This window comes from Marmota monax, unplaced genomic scaffold (genome assembly GCF_021218885.2).
Source record: "Marmota monax isolate L192 unplaced genomic scaffold, Marmota_monax_Labrador192_F-V1.1 WCK01_AAM20220418_F8-fsc00211, whole genome shotgun sequence".
Classification (NCBI taxonomy): domain Eukaryota; kingdom Metazoa; phylum Chordata; class Mammalia; order Rodentia; family Sciuridae; genus Marmota; species Marmota monax.
In genome coordinates, this window is record NW_026694080.1 from 2,778,444 (window position 1) to 2,793,813 (window position 15,370).

The following is a 15,370-nucleotide window of genomic DNA, read 5'->3' on the forward strand; positions in this document are numbered from 1 at the left end:
TTTCTTCAAAGTTTATCTGATAGCAGAACATTTACTTCTATTTTCCTTTGATTAATGATTGCATGATTTTACTTTTAATCTGCCTATATTGTTATATTTGAAATAAGTTTTTTTTTGAAGATAGCATGTTTGTTTCACCTTTTAAAAATTCATTGCCAATCTCTGCCTTTTAATTGATGTATTTATACCATTTGCATTTAACATAATTATTGATATATGTATTTCTCTATTTTGCTGCCATAACAAAATACCGTAGACTGAGTGACTTAGCAGAACTTTGTTTTCTCATGGTCCTGGAGGCTGGAAGTCTAAGATCAGGGTACCAATATGGTTGGCTTCTTCTAAAGGCTTTTCCTGGCTTGCAGAAAGCTGCCAGTGTTCTCACTGTGTCTTCACCTGGGGGAGGGAAGGCAGATTTCAGGAGACAGAGAGAGGGAGGGAGCGCTTGGGCATACCACTGTCTTCTGATTCCTGCAGGGACACTAATCCTATCAGATCAGGGCCCTACCCTATGACTTCATTTAACCTGAATTACTCAAAACTCTTTCTTCAGACAGTCCCACTGGGGATTAAGACACATGAATTTGAGGGACTCAATTCACTTTGTAGTAATACAATGGGACTTAATTTTCTCAAATTATTTTATATTCTGTTCATTATCCCCATTTTTTTCATTTTTCTGTTTACTGTTTTCTTTCTGTGATTTACCTGAAAGTTTGTTTATAGTGTTTTTTTTGCACAACTTTTAAATGGTTGATATATATTGCTTATCACAGTCTGCTAGTATCATCATTTACCAGTTTGAGTAAATTATATAAAATTTACTTCTTTTTATATCCCATACCTTCACCCTTTCCATGTAAATTCTTTTTTTTTTTTTTTTAATTTTTTTTATTGGTTGTTCAAAACATTATAAAGCTCTTGACATATCATATTTCATACATTAGATTCCAGTTGGTTATGAACTCCCAATTTTACCCCAAATGCAGATTGCAGAATCACATCGGTTACACATCCACATTTTTACATAATGCCCTATTAGTAACTGTTGTATTCTGCTACCTTTCCTATCCTCTACCATCCCCCCTCCCTCCCCTCCCATCTTCTCTCTCTAACCCATCCACTGTAATTCATATCTCTCCTTGTTTATTTTCCCATTCCCCTCACAACCTCTTATATGTAATTTTGTATAACAATGAGGGTCTCCCTCCATTACCATGCAATTTCCCTTTTCTCTCCCTTTCCATCCCACCTCATGTATCTGTTTAATGTTAATCTTTTCTTCCTGCTCTTCCTCCCTGCTCTGTTCTTAGTTGCTCTCATTATATCAAAGAAGACATTTGGTATTTGTTTTTTAGGGATTGGCTAGCTTCACTAGGCATAATCTGCTCTAGTGCCATCCATTTCCCTGCAAATTCTATGATTTTGTCATTTTTTAGTGCTGCGTAATACTCCATGGTGTATAAATGCCACATTTTTTTTATCCATTCATCTATTGAAGGGCATCTGGGTTGGTTCCACAGTCTAGCAATTGTGAATTGTGCTGCTATGAACATCGATGTAGCAGTATCCCTGTAGTACGCTCTTTTAAGGTCTTCTGGGAAAAGTCCAAGAAGGGCAATAGCTGGGTCAAATGGTGGTTCCATTCCCAGCTTTCCCAGGAGTCTCCATACTGTTTTCCAGATTGGCCGCACCAGTTTGCAGTCCCACCAGCAATGTACAAGAGTACCCTTTTCCCCACATCCTCTCCAGCACTTGTTGTTGTTTGACTTCATAATGGCTGCCAATCTTACTGGAGTGAGATGGTATCTTAGGGTGGTTTTGATTTGCATTTCTCTGACTGCTAGAGATGGTGAGCATTTTTTCATGTACTTGTTGATTGATTGTCCTCCTCTGAGAAGTGTCTGTTCAGGTCTTTGGCCCATTTGTTGATTGGGTTATTTGTTTTCTTATTGTTTAATTTTTTGAGTTCTTTGTATACTCTGGATATTAGGGCTCTATCTGAAGTGTGAGGAGTAAAAATTTGTTCCCATGATGTAGGCTCCCTATTTACCTCTTTTATTGTTTCTCTTGCTGAGAGAAAACTTTTCAGTTTAAGTAAGTCCCATTTGTTGATTTTTGTTATCAACTTTTGTGCTATGGGTGTCCTATTAAGGAATTTGGAGCCCGACCCTACAATATGTAGATCGGAGCCAACTTTTTCTTCTATCAGACGCAGAGTCTCTGATTTGATATCTAGCTCCTTGATCCACTTTGAGTTAACTTTTGTGCATGGCGAGAGGAGGGGATTCAGTTTCATTTTGTTGCATATGGATTTCCAGTTTTCCCAGCACCATTTGTTGAAGATGCTATCCTCCCTCCATTGCATGCTTTTAGCTCCTTTATCAAATATAAGATAGTTGTAGCTTTGTGGATTAGTCTCTGTGTCCTCTATTCTGTACCATTGGTCCACCCTCCTGTTTTGGTACCAGTACCATGCTGTTTTTGTTACTATTGCTCTGTAGTATAGTTTGAAGTCTGGTATCGCTATACCGCCTGATTCGCACTTCCTGCTTAGAATTGCTTTTGCTATTCTGGGTCTTTTATTTTTCCATATGAATTTCATGATTGCTTTATCCATTTCTACAAGAAATGCCGTTGGGATTTTGATTGGCATTGCATTAAACCTATAGAGAACTTTTGGTAATATCGCCATTTTGATGATTCCATGTAAATTCTTATACCTTTATGTACATTTAGAATCACATCAAGCAATCACATTGCTTCAGTCATCAAACAATTTAGAACACTAAAGAACAGAAGAAAAATTTATTGCTTTTACACATATATTTGCTTACCTTCTTTTTTCTTTCTTGATGTTTCAACAGTGCTATTTTATCATTTCCACTCTGTTTAGAGAACTCCTTTTTACCATTGGCATTACTGCTGGGTGGGTGTTCTTCCCCGACCCTCTATCTCTGTTGATATCTTGGGGAGGGGGATCTCATTACTGAGCTGCAGAAATGAAATTCTTGGCTTCCTAACTGATCTTTTTGGACACCACTAGGGTGATGTGTGGGGCCTTGTTATAGACTCAAGAGTGTGGAAGTCTTTGGCTTCCTGGTGGGTGTGTGTGTATGGGGGGATCACAGTTATCTATGGTGTTTGCTTGGAGTAGAGCAGTTATTTCCTGAAAGTTTTGTCTTGATAGGCTGCCTCTGTCCCGGTTGTGGGCAGGGATTTTGCTGCAGGTGTAGCTTTGTGTGTGTGTGCCTTGCTCTTTCCAAGTTCCGTTTCTTCACCCCCAAGTCTGGGATAGATGAGGCAAAAGAAGACCCAAGGAACTCTCCCCACTGTGCTAGTCTTCAGGGCTGAGGTCCTAGCTGATCTTCCTTCTCATCTCCACCTTTCAAAGTCTTCTTATATTTGCTTCCTATATAATGCCCACAGTTTTAGTGACATTTAATAGGAGGAATATGGAAAAGTATGTCTAGTCCATCTTCCTAGAAGCAGACGTCCTTGCTGTAGGACTTGGGTGACTTATAATAAATCAGATAGGGTTTCTTTCATTCCTACTTTACTGTTTCTTTTTATATGACATAAAATAATTGTATATATTTATAGGCTACATTTGATGCACGTAAACACACATATTGATCAAATTAGAGTAATTAGTATTTTCATTTCTTTAAACACTTATCTTTTCTGCTAAGAATCTTCAAACTCCTGTTTCAGTTCACTTTTTTTTTGTTTTTGGTACTGGGGATTGAACCCAAGTGTGCTCAAACACTGAGCCACATCCCTATCCCTTTTTATTTTTAATTTTTATTTTGAAACACGGTCTTGCTAAATTGCTTAGGTCATCATTAAGTTGCTGAGGCTGGCCTTGAACATGTGATCCTACTCTCCTAAGCCTCCCCAACAGCTGAACTCCCACACCCAGCAGAACTAATTCCTTCTATATAACTGTATCTTGGTATGCTTTCTCCACATGGTTTTAAAAGAAAACATAAATGGATGTTGAAATTAAAACAATAGTTTTCCGGTATTCATTTATTCTACTGTATCTATTTTGCTTTTATAATTTCTTAATATAGTGGATCATATTGAGATTTTTTAAAAAATATGAAATATCTTTGCATCCCTGGGATAAATCCTGTTTGATCATCCTACAGTTACACATTCACTGTTGGTTTGTTTAGTTAATTTTTTACTTAGGTGTTGTATTTTCTTTTATGAAGGACAGACATAAAACTTGTTTTTCTTGTATGTCCTTGTTTGTTTTTTTGATAAAAATTCCTCTATACAATAAACTTGGCAGATTTTTTCTTTGATCTATTTTCTGGAACGACTTATAAAACTATCTTTAAAAGCCAGCTTTTGTTTTCACTAATCTTTTTATTGCTTTAGTTCTCTATTTCATTGATCTCAATTCTTATCTTTATTATTTCCTTCCTTCTTTCGGTTTGCTTTTTTAAATTTTTTTATTATTTCTTACATACATGATGCTTTTTTTTTAATCTAACGTTTGAGCTAATTAGATTCTAACCTTTTTTTGTTGCCTGCTAAGTGCATTTAAAGGTGGAAAAATTTTCCTCTAAGTTTTGCTGTAATCATATCTAGTACATTTTTGTATATAGTATTTTAATTTTTATTCAGCTCTAAGTATTCTTCATATTTTTACAATTTTTAACTCAAAGTTTAGAACATTTAAAATTTTCTTTTAATTTTAAAGTGACTTCAAACTATAAAGAAGTTACAGTAGTACAAAGAATTCTTATGTACGCTTAGTCTAAATTCACAATTTTGCCTGTTGATTTTTTTTACTGTCTGTCTCTCTCTAATGTTTCCCCTAATCTTTGCAGAGTTAGTTGTAGGTGTCCTAGCCCTTTACTGCTAAATATTTTCATGTACTTCCCAAGAACAAGAACATATTCTTATATAAATCCAGGAGAATGATCATATTCAGGGAATTTAACTTGGGAAAAATACTACTGTCTAATCCAATCTATATTCAAATTTCATGATTTTTTTTCCCCAAAAAGATACTCTCTACCCCAAACTCTTGACCTGCAGAAGCATTTATTGCAGTAAGTTTTCATGACTTTTTAGTGATTTTTAATTTGGAAGAGTTTAGCAGTTTTTTATTTATTGAGGCTTTATATTAACAACCTTAAAATTAAATAACAACTGAACTTCAATATCTATCCCCCCACCACCCCGGGGATTGAACCCAGGGGCACTTAACCACTGAGCTACATCCCCAGCCCTTTTGTATATTTTATTTAGAGACAAGGTCTCACCAAGTTCTTTAGGGCCTCACTAAACTGCTGTGGCTGGCTTTAAACTCACAATTCTCTTGCCACAGCCTCCTGAGCTGCTGGGATTACAGGTATGCACCACTGTGCCTGGCTGAACTTCAAGATCTCTGCTTTTTTTTTTTTGTCTAGTTTGTGAAGATTTTTGAAGGGATTTGTTTAAACCATCAAATGCATTCTTTTTTTTTCTTTTTTTCTTTTTTTCCTCTTCTGCAGTGCTGGGGATTGAACTCAGGGTTTTTCACATTCTAGGCAAGTGCTCTACCACTGAGACACACCCACCAATTTTGCATTAAAAAAAAATCAACTTCTGCATGTAGTTTTTTTCAATTGTTGCTTTATAAATTGTGAGACGATTGTTAAATTTATTTGTATTTATGATTACTATAATTTATTGTTCTATTGTTTCTTTTTAGAATTACATAGATATCTTTTCTTGTCTTTTATGCACTTTATTTTTTTTTTTTGGTTCTGAGGATTGAATTTGGGCACTTGACCACGGAGCCGCATCCCCAGCCATATTTTGTATTTTATTTAGAGACTGGGTCTCACTGAGTTGTTTACTGCTTCAGTTTTGCTGAGATTGGCTTTAAACTTTAGGCCTCAGCCTTCCAAGCAGCTGGGATTATAGGCGTCCACCACTGCTCCTGGCCTACGCACTTTATTTTAACTTTGTATTCTATTTTGTTATATATTGTATTGAAATTGTTGGGACTTTATTTTGCCTCTTATTTACCATGGGGTAAATGTTTTTTCTCTCTTTCTAATTTTAATCCTTACGTATTTTTCTACTCTAAGAGTTATTGTGAATCACGTATGATTTTTTACAAATTTCCTCCATTTCGAGAACCTTGATCTTTTAATTGGTAACTCCTAATGTATTAAGATATACTCTTGCAACTCATTTCACATTTTCTATTTATGGTAAAACTTCCACTTCTTGGAAACTTGATAGATTGATACTTTTTTTCCTACTGGATTAAAAGTTGTTACATACTGACTTTGTTCTTATGATGGGTGCTTGTTATTATTTTAACTTTTATTTTTAAATTAGAGGGTACAGTGTGCTATCCATTGTATCAAACATTTATCATTTCTTTGTGTTGCAAACACTCAAAATCCTCTCTATTATCTCTTTTGTTATAAACTTTTCATTGTTGTCAGTCATAATTCCCCACTGTTCTATAGAACACTAGAAGTCATTTCTCCTATCCAACTGTACCCTTGTACCTATTAACCATTCTCTTTCTATCTGCCCTTCCCATTCCTGCCCCTCGAAGTAGGTTGCCTTTAAGACATACATTTATTTATTTTTAAAAATTTCTTAAGTACTTTAATATTTGTTTCTTGTCCTCAGTCTTTTAATAGCATTATCCTATGTCCTTTTGATGTTATCCTTCCCTTATCCAAATGCCAATTCTACCACCAGCTGTGTGTGTGTGTGTGTGTGTGTGTGTGTGTGTGTATATATATATATATATATATATATATATATATATATATATATATATATATATAATTTGGGGGTCTGGGGATTAAACACAGGGTCTTGTAAATGTTAGAATTTGCTGTGCCAGTGACCTACACACCAGCCCAAAGTATATTCTATTTATTTATTTATTTATTACTGCTGAAGAATGAACCAAAGGGCGCTTAACCACTGAACCACATCCCTACCCCTTTTTATTTTTTATTTTGAGACAGTCTTGCTAAATTGCTTAGGGCCTTGCTAAGTTGCTGAGGCTTGCTTTGAACTTGCAATCCTCCTGCCTCAGCCTCCTGAGCTGCTAGGATTACACATGTGGTTCATCATGCCTGGGCTCCAAAGTATATTTTAAATTCTGGACACACACACACACACACACACACACACACACATTTTCTTTTCTTACAAAAATAATTTTCTCTCCTGTAATTTCATTGTAAATAAACAAATAGTAACTAAAGACCATGTGATGTTCTTTGATCAAAGCCTTAAAATTCTGACATAGCTCCACATTTTTCTAGATGAATTTTGAATAAAAACATAGTTAATAATAAAATGCTGTGGATTTTCAAAATATTTGATTCTATTTTCCTTCGACCTCCTCTCTTGACTAATGCAACATGGCTTCTCTTATATATCTACAAAAAGGTGACTTCAAAATCTGTTTCTCCAAATCTGAATCCACCTTTATACTCAATACCCATGTTTGCCACTATTTATTTATTTGGTACTAGGGATTGAACCCAGAAACTCTCTACCACCAAGCTACACCCCCAGCCCTTTTTTATTTTCTTTTTGAGACAGGGTCTTGCTAAATTACTAGGTTGGCCTCTAACTTGGAATCCTCCTGCTTCAGCTTCCTGAGTCACTGAGATTACAGGTGTGCACCACTGGGCCCAGCTGTGTGTTACTACATAGAAGAAAAAGAGACTGTTACTTCCAGTAGACTTACTACTATAAGTCTTGATTTCAAATGAAATCAACAAAAGGAAAATCAATGGAACAGACTTCTATGTAGACCTGATAGGACTTGAAAACTGATCTGAAACAAGTTTCTGGCTCAGAAGGTTGAGTGGACAGCGTTGTGATCCACTGGAAGAGGAAACACACAGGCAGGGCAGAAGTGTAGGGAATGTTTTCTCAAAGGTCTTAGGAGAGGTGACTATTTTCACACTGGGTGCTCCATGGTTTCTTGTTTTTGTATCAGTTGGGGATGTTGGGAGACCCAGGAGATAGTTCATCTCATAGATAAAGAAGGAGCATCCAAGCTACAGGGAATCAGTTGGTCAGGAACCAAGGAGGCTCTGTACTAAGCAACAGTTCATCAAGTAAGTACCATGAAATGCTCAGTCATTAGGTGAAGCAATGGGCCAGGGACCTTAGGATCACAGGCCATATCCAGTCCTGAGCAGTTTGAACAGTTTCATAGTTGGAAATGTGGTCATACCCCATGGAAGAATACGGGCTGTTGTTTCACATTCTGATCAGAGATGATAATAAGAAATGGCTAGAGTTATGGCCTTGTAGATGGGTTCTTAGATCTGTTTCTTTGATCCAGTTCTTGTAACAGGCGGCAAGACAGAACATGTCCTACAGGACATTTATCTTGAAGTTGGGTCACAGGTGATCTGCATTAGAATTTTCTGGGGCTTATGATGAAAATGTAGATTTCTGTACCTCTCTGAACCTGCTGAGTCAGAATCCCTGGGGCTGGAATCTGAGAATTTGCACTTAAGCCTACTTCCTAGTAATTCTTAGGTAGACTAAAGTTTCAGAGGAATGAGTTAACTTTTTGGGTCAACTTGTGTAGTCTTAATAATAAAAAAAAAATTGTACCAAATATGAATTAATTAGGCAATTGGACATTTCATTGGTTTGAGGATGCTGATGATGACTTTGTCCAATATTTCTCAGTTCACCTGTTACTTCCAGTAGACTTACTACCATATCTTCTATTGAAGTTTTCTTTTCCCCAGTAAATTTTCTTTCTGCTGGTACAAAGAAAAGCATCTCTGTTTTCTTTTTTGGATTTATTTTTTAATTAAAAATTTATGAAACATTTTTAGCTTTAATGACAGTCCTTCCGGAGCCCGTTCAAAAGATGGTCACCTGGTTGATGTTCTGGAGAACTGAACTGTGTATCAGCAGAGTTTGATAAGTATTTGTAAGCATTTATACTTACAGGGTCCTTTGGATAAAACAAGAGAAGACAGACACCATTATCCCATGGGAGAGCACACACTCTAGTTATGCAGACACTTAAACTGTGGTATTGAATGTTTTTAAAATTCTAAATCCCTCTCAGTAAAAAAAAAAAATATTCAAATTCCTACCTATGTGTACACAGGCTTGTTTATAAATTGTCCTCATGTGCTAGTATATTATTTGCTTATACACACTATAATATACATCATACATAACAAGTAAATTTAAAAGCTGCTGACAATAATCAGGCATGGTGGTGCACACATGTAATCCCAGTGGCTTGAGAGGCTAAGGCAGGAGGATTGTGAGTTCAAAGCCAGCCTCAGCAACTTAGTGAGACCCTGTCTCAAAATAAAAAATAAAAAGGACTGGGTATTTGGTAAGTGGTAAGTGCTCCTGGGTTCAATCCCTGGTGTGTATGTGTGTGTGTGTATGTATGTATGTGTGTGTGTATATATATATATATATATATCTATATATATATACACACACACATACATATATATGTATATACACTCGCTAAAAATAGAAATTTTGATATTTCCTTCCTATACTCCAAAGATCATTTGTGCATTCCCTGCAGTGGGCTCATATTTTGCAGACCAGTGGTTTTGAAAACAATATGTGTCTACATATTGTTAGGTACTAAGTTCTAAATTACAGTAAAAAATGCTTTAGAGTGAAATAAGAACAAGTCCAGATTCCCTCTGAACTGGTCAATGAATTGAATATAATTCAGAAATGAAAATATATTCAATAAATAGAGGACATTTTTGCTTTGGATTCATGATATGGTCTAGTAAGAGGGAGACATAAATAACAACGAACAAAAACACATATGCAGAGGGCATAGAAACACAAGAAATTTGAATACTACTTCCTTCTGGTGAAATGTTTTGCTGCCCTTTATAGGTATTTGCTGACATCTACAGGCTGCAATGTGCTAATGATTTTACTTAAAGTGAATGCTTTCCAAATGTAGTTAATTTTAATTAATTGATTGATTAATTAAAAATTTTAGTACTGAGGATTGAATCCAGGGTCACATTAGCACATCACCACAGCACCCCACCCCCAATTCTTTAAAATTTTATTTTGAGACAGGGTATTCCAAAGTTGCCCAGCCTGGTCTTGAATTGTAATCCTCCTGCCTCAGGCTTCTGAGTAGCTAGAATTACCATGACAGGCTAATGTGTGAATTAAAAAATATATATTTTACTAGAAGATTAAATCATTTAAATTAGTTTAGTAATTCAAATTAAAGACATTTTTTTTTAACCAAGGATTGAACCCCAGAGGCACTTAACCATCAAGTCACATCTCCAGCCCTTTTATTTTTTCTTTTGAAACAGGATCTCACTAAGTTGCTTAGGGCCTCCGTAAGTTGCTGAGGCTGGCTTTGAACTTACCTCAGCCTCCCAAGGCACTGTGATCACAGGCATGTGCCACTGTGCCCAGCCAGTAATTTGAATTTTTTTAGAAGGCAAAATAGTTGTTGTAAATTTTAGTTATTTATACATCCAGTCTTGGTGTCCAAGACTGCATGAAGGGAAATTTTATATATATATAATGGTTTTAGTCAGTCATAAAAATGAAATGATGTCATTTGCAGGAAAATGGATGGAACTTGAGAACATTATGTTAAGTGAAATAAGTCAAACTTAGGTCAAGGGTTGTATGTTTTCTTTCATAAGTGGAAGCTAGACAGGAAAAAGGAAAAGAAAGGAGGTGGGGATTTCATGAAAATTAAAGAGAGATCAGTAGTGTAAAGAAAAAGGACCCTGGGGGATGGAGGAGGGGAGGGTAAGGGGAAATGATATTCGTCGAATTTTATTGTTATATTGTGTGCATGAATGAATATGTAACCACAAATCCCACCATTATGTACAACTATAAAGCACCAATAAAAAATATGGAAAAAAATAAAAACAAACATCATCATTAGCTTTGTTAGGAAAGAGACTGTATCTGTCTTAAGAAGCTCCCTACATGACATGAGGCTCATGGTGGATACCTGAGAATGTCTTCTAAATGACTGAAATGTATTTATTTAAGGAAATCTGTTACAAATCATTTAGTAAAATTAAAACTAATTAACAGTTGGTAAAATATATTTCTAGTGTTCATAAATGGACAAAGCCGTCATTTCAGTAAGCCAGTGGGCATGTCTGAGTGGCATGGTTAGTACAGATTCATATCTGGAACACAGTTCACACAGTGTCACACTTCTTTAGGAGCTGGAGCTTAAAGAAACTAGAAAAAGCTTGCCCAAGGCCACACCATTACTTAGGGGCAGTTATTGTAATATGTAACAAATTATGTGTGATTGTTGTCTTTCAAAGGGATTATTACAGGTTTTCTTAAAGAACCATCCTCTCTCTACTATCCAAAAATAATTCAAGCTCTTTCTTGTTTTCTGCAAGAGCAGACTACATAGGGCTAGGATAGCATTTTGTAGAACTTAAAACTTTACATTTTTTTTACAATACTTAAGGATTCTCAAGTGTTTAGTGAAAAATATTAAAAACACGTGCCACAGTTTTTATCTTAATTGTCCCCTAGAGGTCCTTGTGGTAAAGTCTTAGTCCCCAGCTTGGTGCTAGAGAGAGGTGGTGGAAAACTTAAGGGGCGGGGCCTAGTGGGAGGTCTTCAGGTCACTGGAGGCATGTGCTTGAAAAGGAAAGTGGAAGACCAGCCCCTTCCTCTTGCTCTCTTTTCCTTCCTGGCCATGAGGTGTTGTCCTCTGCTATATGCACTCGCCATGATGTCCCACCACAGGCATGAAGCAATGGGGCCAACTGATCATGGACTGAAACTTCTCCAACTATGAGCCAAATAAAAATTTTTTCTTTGTAAGTTGATTATCTTGGTTATTTGTTACAGTGACAGAAAGCTGACTGAACATGGAGGTTTAAAAATCTTCATCAGATAATTCTAGCATTTCTTTCATTTTTTTTGGCTTCTATCTGTTGCTTTTATTTTTTCATTCAGCTTGAGATATTCTTGGTTATTGATACTAAAAATGATTTTCCCTTGAAACCTGGACATTGCATTATGTCTTGGTGTCCAGGCACAGATGAAGGTATAAGGCTCTGGGTCTTATTTAAATTTTCTGTTTTAGGTGATTTCTTCTAACAGCACTCTGGCAGGGTGGTGGGTGAACTTCATCACTCTCCAGGTACGGGTAGAAGTCCACCCAGCCTCCATTAACACCTCAGATGAGTCCTCATTATTGCTGAGTGGGGGTGGGAATTCTGGATCCCCACTAGGTGTTCACTCATACCTCTCTGTCTGGTTGGGGTGAAAGTGCCAGTACTATTTTTCACGTGACCTCCACTGACACTAAGCGGGGAGAGTGGGGGGAAGGGTGGTGAATAGAGTCAGGGGTGGTTGCCCGATTAGCTCTTGGTGGTGATGAAAATCCTGACTCTCCACTAGGTATTACCTTTCCCCTAAGAGGGGAAAAAGAGGGGTGCCTCATTACAGCTGGATGGGGGTGGAAGTCTAGATCCCACTGACACTATTGAAGTCTGGGTGGTCAGAGAACTCATTTCCTCTGAGAGTGGATGAACATCCTGGCTCCCTAGTCACCTTCTCTGATGTCACCTGGTGTGTGTGTTGGGGGCCTCATTACTGCATGGTGAAGGTGGAAGTCTAGACTGTTTGCTTGGCTTTTGCTGATGGGGATAGAATCACAATTTTTCTATGTGGTGTTTGGCTGGAGTAGAGCAGTTATTGTCTAAAAATTGTCCATTTTGCTATGTTGCTCTCCTCCCCTTCTCCCCCACTCCATGGCTATGAATATTTTGGGTTTCTGGCTTCTTTAGTTGCAATTCTTAGATATATAAAACAAATGGAAAACTTGGGGAATTCACTGTGGTTCTAAAGTCCCTAGTCAGTCTGCCTTCCCCACACCTTTTAGAGTCTTCTAGTGTTTGCTTTTATATATAATGTCAAGGGTCTTAAATGTACTTAGGAGGAGGAATAGAGAAAAGTACACCTACCCTCGCTCTTGGAAGCAGAAATTTTCTCCCCATGCATTTTGAAGTTGGCAACAAAGTTTTTATCATAAGTTAAAATAAAGGCTAGTTTGGGCTAAGTGTTGGAATTTTAACAATAGAAGTTTTCCATAGTTTAAAAACTGTATATGCAAGATGTTATACACTCCATCATCTGTTTCACAAATATAAACATTCAGACATTTTGCATTGTTTCTCTTTCCTCAATTTCACACTCAACTTGCCTACCAGAATTTTATTCTAGATTTGTACTTGCAAATTTTCTGGTCCATCAACATATCACACTTCTCTGCAATACTATAGTCAATATAAATTTAACATTTCTAAGGCTAAAATGTTTTCTTTTGTTTGACTTATTGCATTTAGAAAGAGTATACAATAGAGCAAAATAGTATAAATTTATTAGACATTTTGATAAATATAAGAAGCAAGATTATGTCAGCAATGAATCTGTTATACAGATACATGGAGCTTTTCCAATGAATTTAATGTATCTGTAGATGAAATATAGTATGAAAAATAGTTATTTCTAGATTTAGACAGCTTAGAATCAGTTTTATTTATTTTTATAATTTTTTTGTAGTTGTAGATGGACAGCATGCCTTTATTTTATTTGCTTATTTTTTTAATGTGGTGCCAAGGATGGAATCCAGTGCCTCACACATGTCAGGCAAGCGCTCTGCCACTGAGCCCTAGCCCTAGCCCCAGTTTAATTTATTTATAAATGATTTTTATTGTGATATTTAAGGTATGCAACATGATGTTATAGAATACATATAGACAGTAAGATGGTTACTATAGTGAAGTACATTAACATTCATCGTCTCTCATTACTCTTTTTTTTTTGTGTGGTAAGAGCAGCTAAAATCTAATTTAGTAGTAATTAGCATCAATTTGATTTGAATTATCCATTTGTATATGTAAGCACTTAGAAACTTTGGCATATAATTAAGAGGATGGGGACTGGGGCTGTAGCTCAGTGGTAGAGCATTTGCCTAGCATGCGTGAGGCACTGGGTTCGATCCTCAGCACCACATAAAAATAAACAAATAAAATAAAAGCATTCTGTTCATCTACAATTACAAAAAAAATAATGTGTCCACATTAAAAAAAAAGATGGGAATGAATAGAATTTTGTTATAGCGATTTTTCTTAATTATTTAAATTTCTGCAGAATTTTATTTCCTAAATCACAGTGAGCTATTATCAAAAATTATTTTTAAATGACGTAACAGCAGACAACTTGAATAGGCTCTTTTTTTTTTTTTTTTTGGCCAGAAGTAGAGAACTGGAAACCACCTGACTTACAAAAAAGATTTGTTACTGGTCATTAGACTCATTCCTTGTGTCAATTTGTGGGAGAAAAATCTAAAAATAGAATGCGTCTAATCTAATTAAACTATCACAAGAGGTGCTTTGATTTTTAAAAAATGTTTATTTTTAGTTGTAGATGGACACAATATCTCTATTTAGTTATTTATATGTAGTGCTGAGGATCAAACCCAGTGCTTCGCATGTGCACTCTACCACTGAGCTGTAGCCCCAGCCCAGAGGTGCTTTGATTTGTTGACTTTTGTAAACTCGAGAAAATGCTGTAAATGACTTAGTTACTCACACACTCTGTAAAATTTTAAAATTGTACCTCTTTGGAAAAATACTTTTTGGTACTGGGCACTTAACCACTGAGCCACACCCCCATTTTTCATTTTTTATTTTTGAGATAAGGTTTCACTAAGTTGTTTATGGCCTTTCTAAATTGCTGAGGCTGGCCTTGAACTTGTGATTCTCCTGCCTTAGCCTCTCAAGTCACTGGGATTACAGGTGTGCACCACTGTGCCTGGCCTGGAAAATTTTTAATGTTAATAATGATAATATTTCTTTGAAGTTTCAAATGATTTTGTAATTATGAAATAATTCACATTGGGTTAATTAATAACTGACTTTTAATTATTTGCAAAATCCTCCAAAGAAATCATTCATATGGAGAAAAATTATTGGTTTACCAACATTTTTTTTTTTAAATGTATGTACTCTTGTCCATATTGACTTTTGGCAAATCTCAAATTAAGGTGGTAAATTCATTGTGATATGTACATTAGTGCATTGCACTGATAAAGTTCATTGTATTTTAGAGCTAAAGTTGAGAGTTTTGTCATTCAATTATATGTATATTTCTGCATGTTTAAAATACACACAGTCCTATCGGTATAGCTCAGTGGTAGAATAGTTGTTTAGCATACATGAAGCCCTAGGTTCAATCCCCAGCACCACAAAAGAACATAAACAAAAACAACAAAAAACCTACCAAACAGTGAATTAAAGTTAATAAGGAAAAAAAAAGAAAAGAAAAAGAAAGAGAAGGG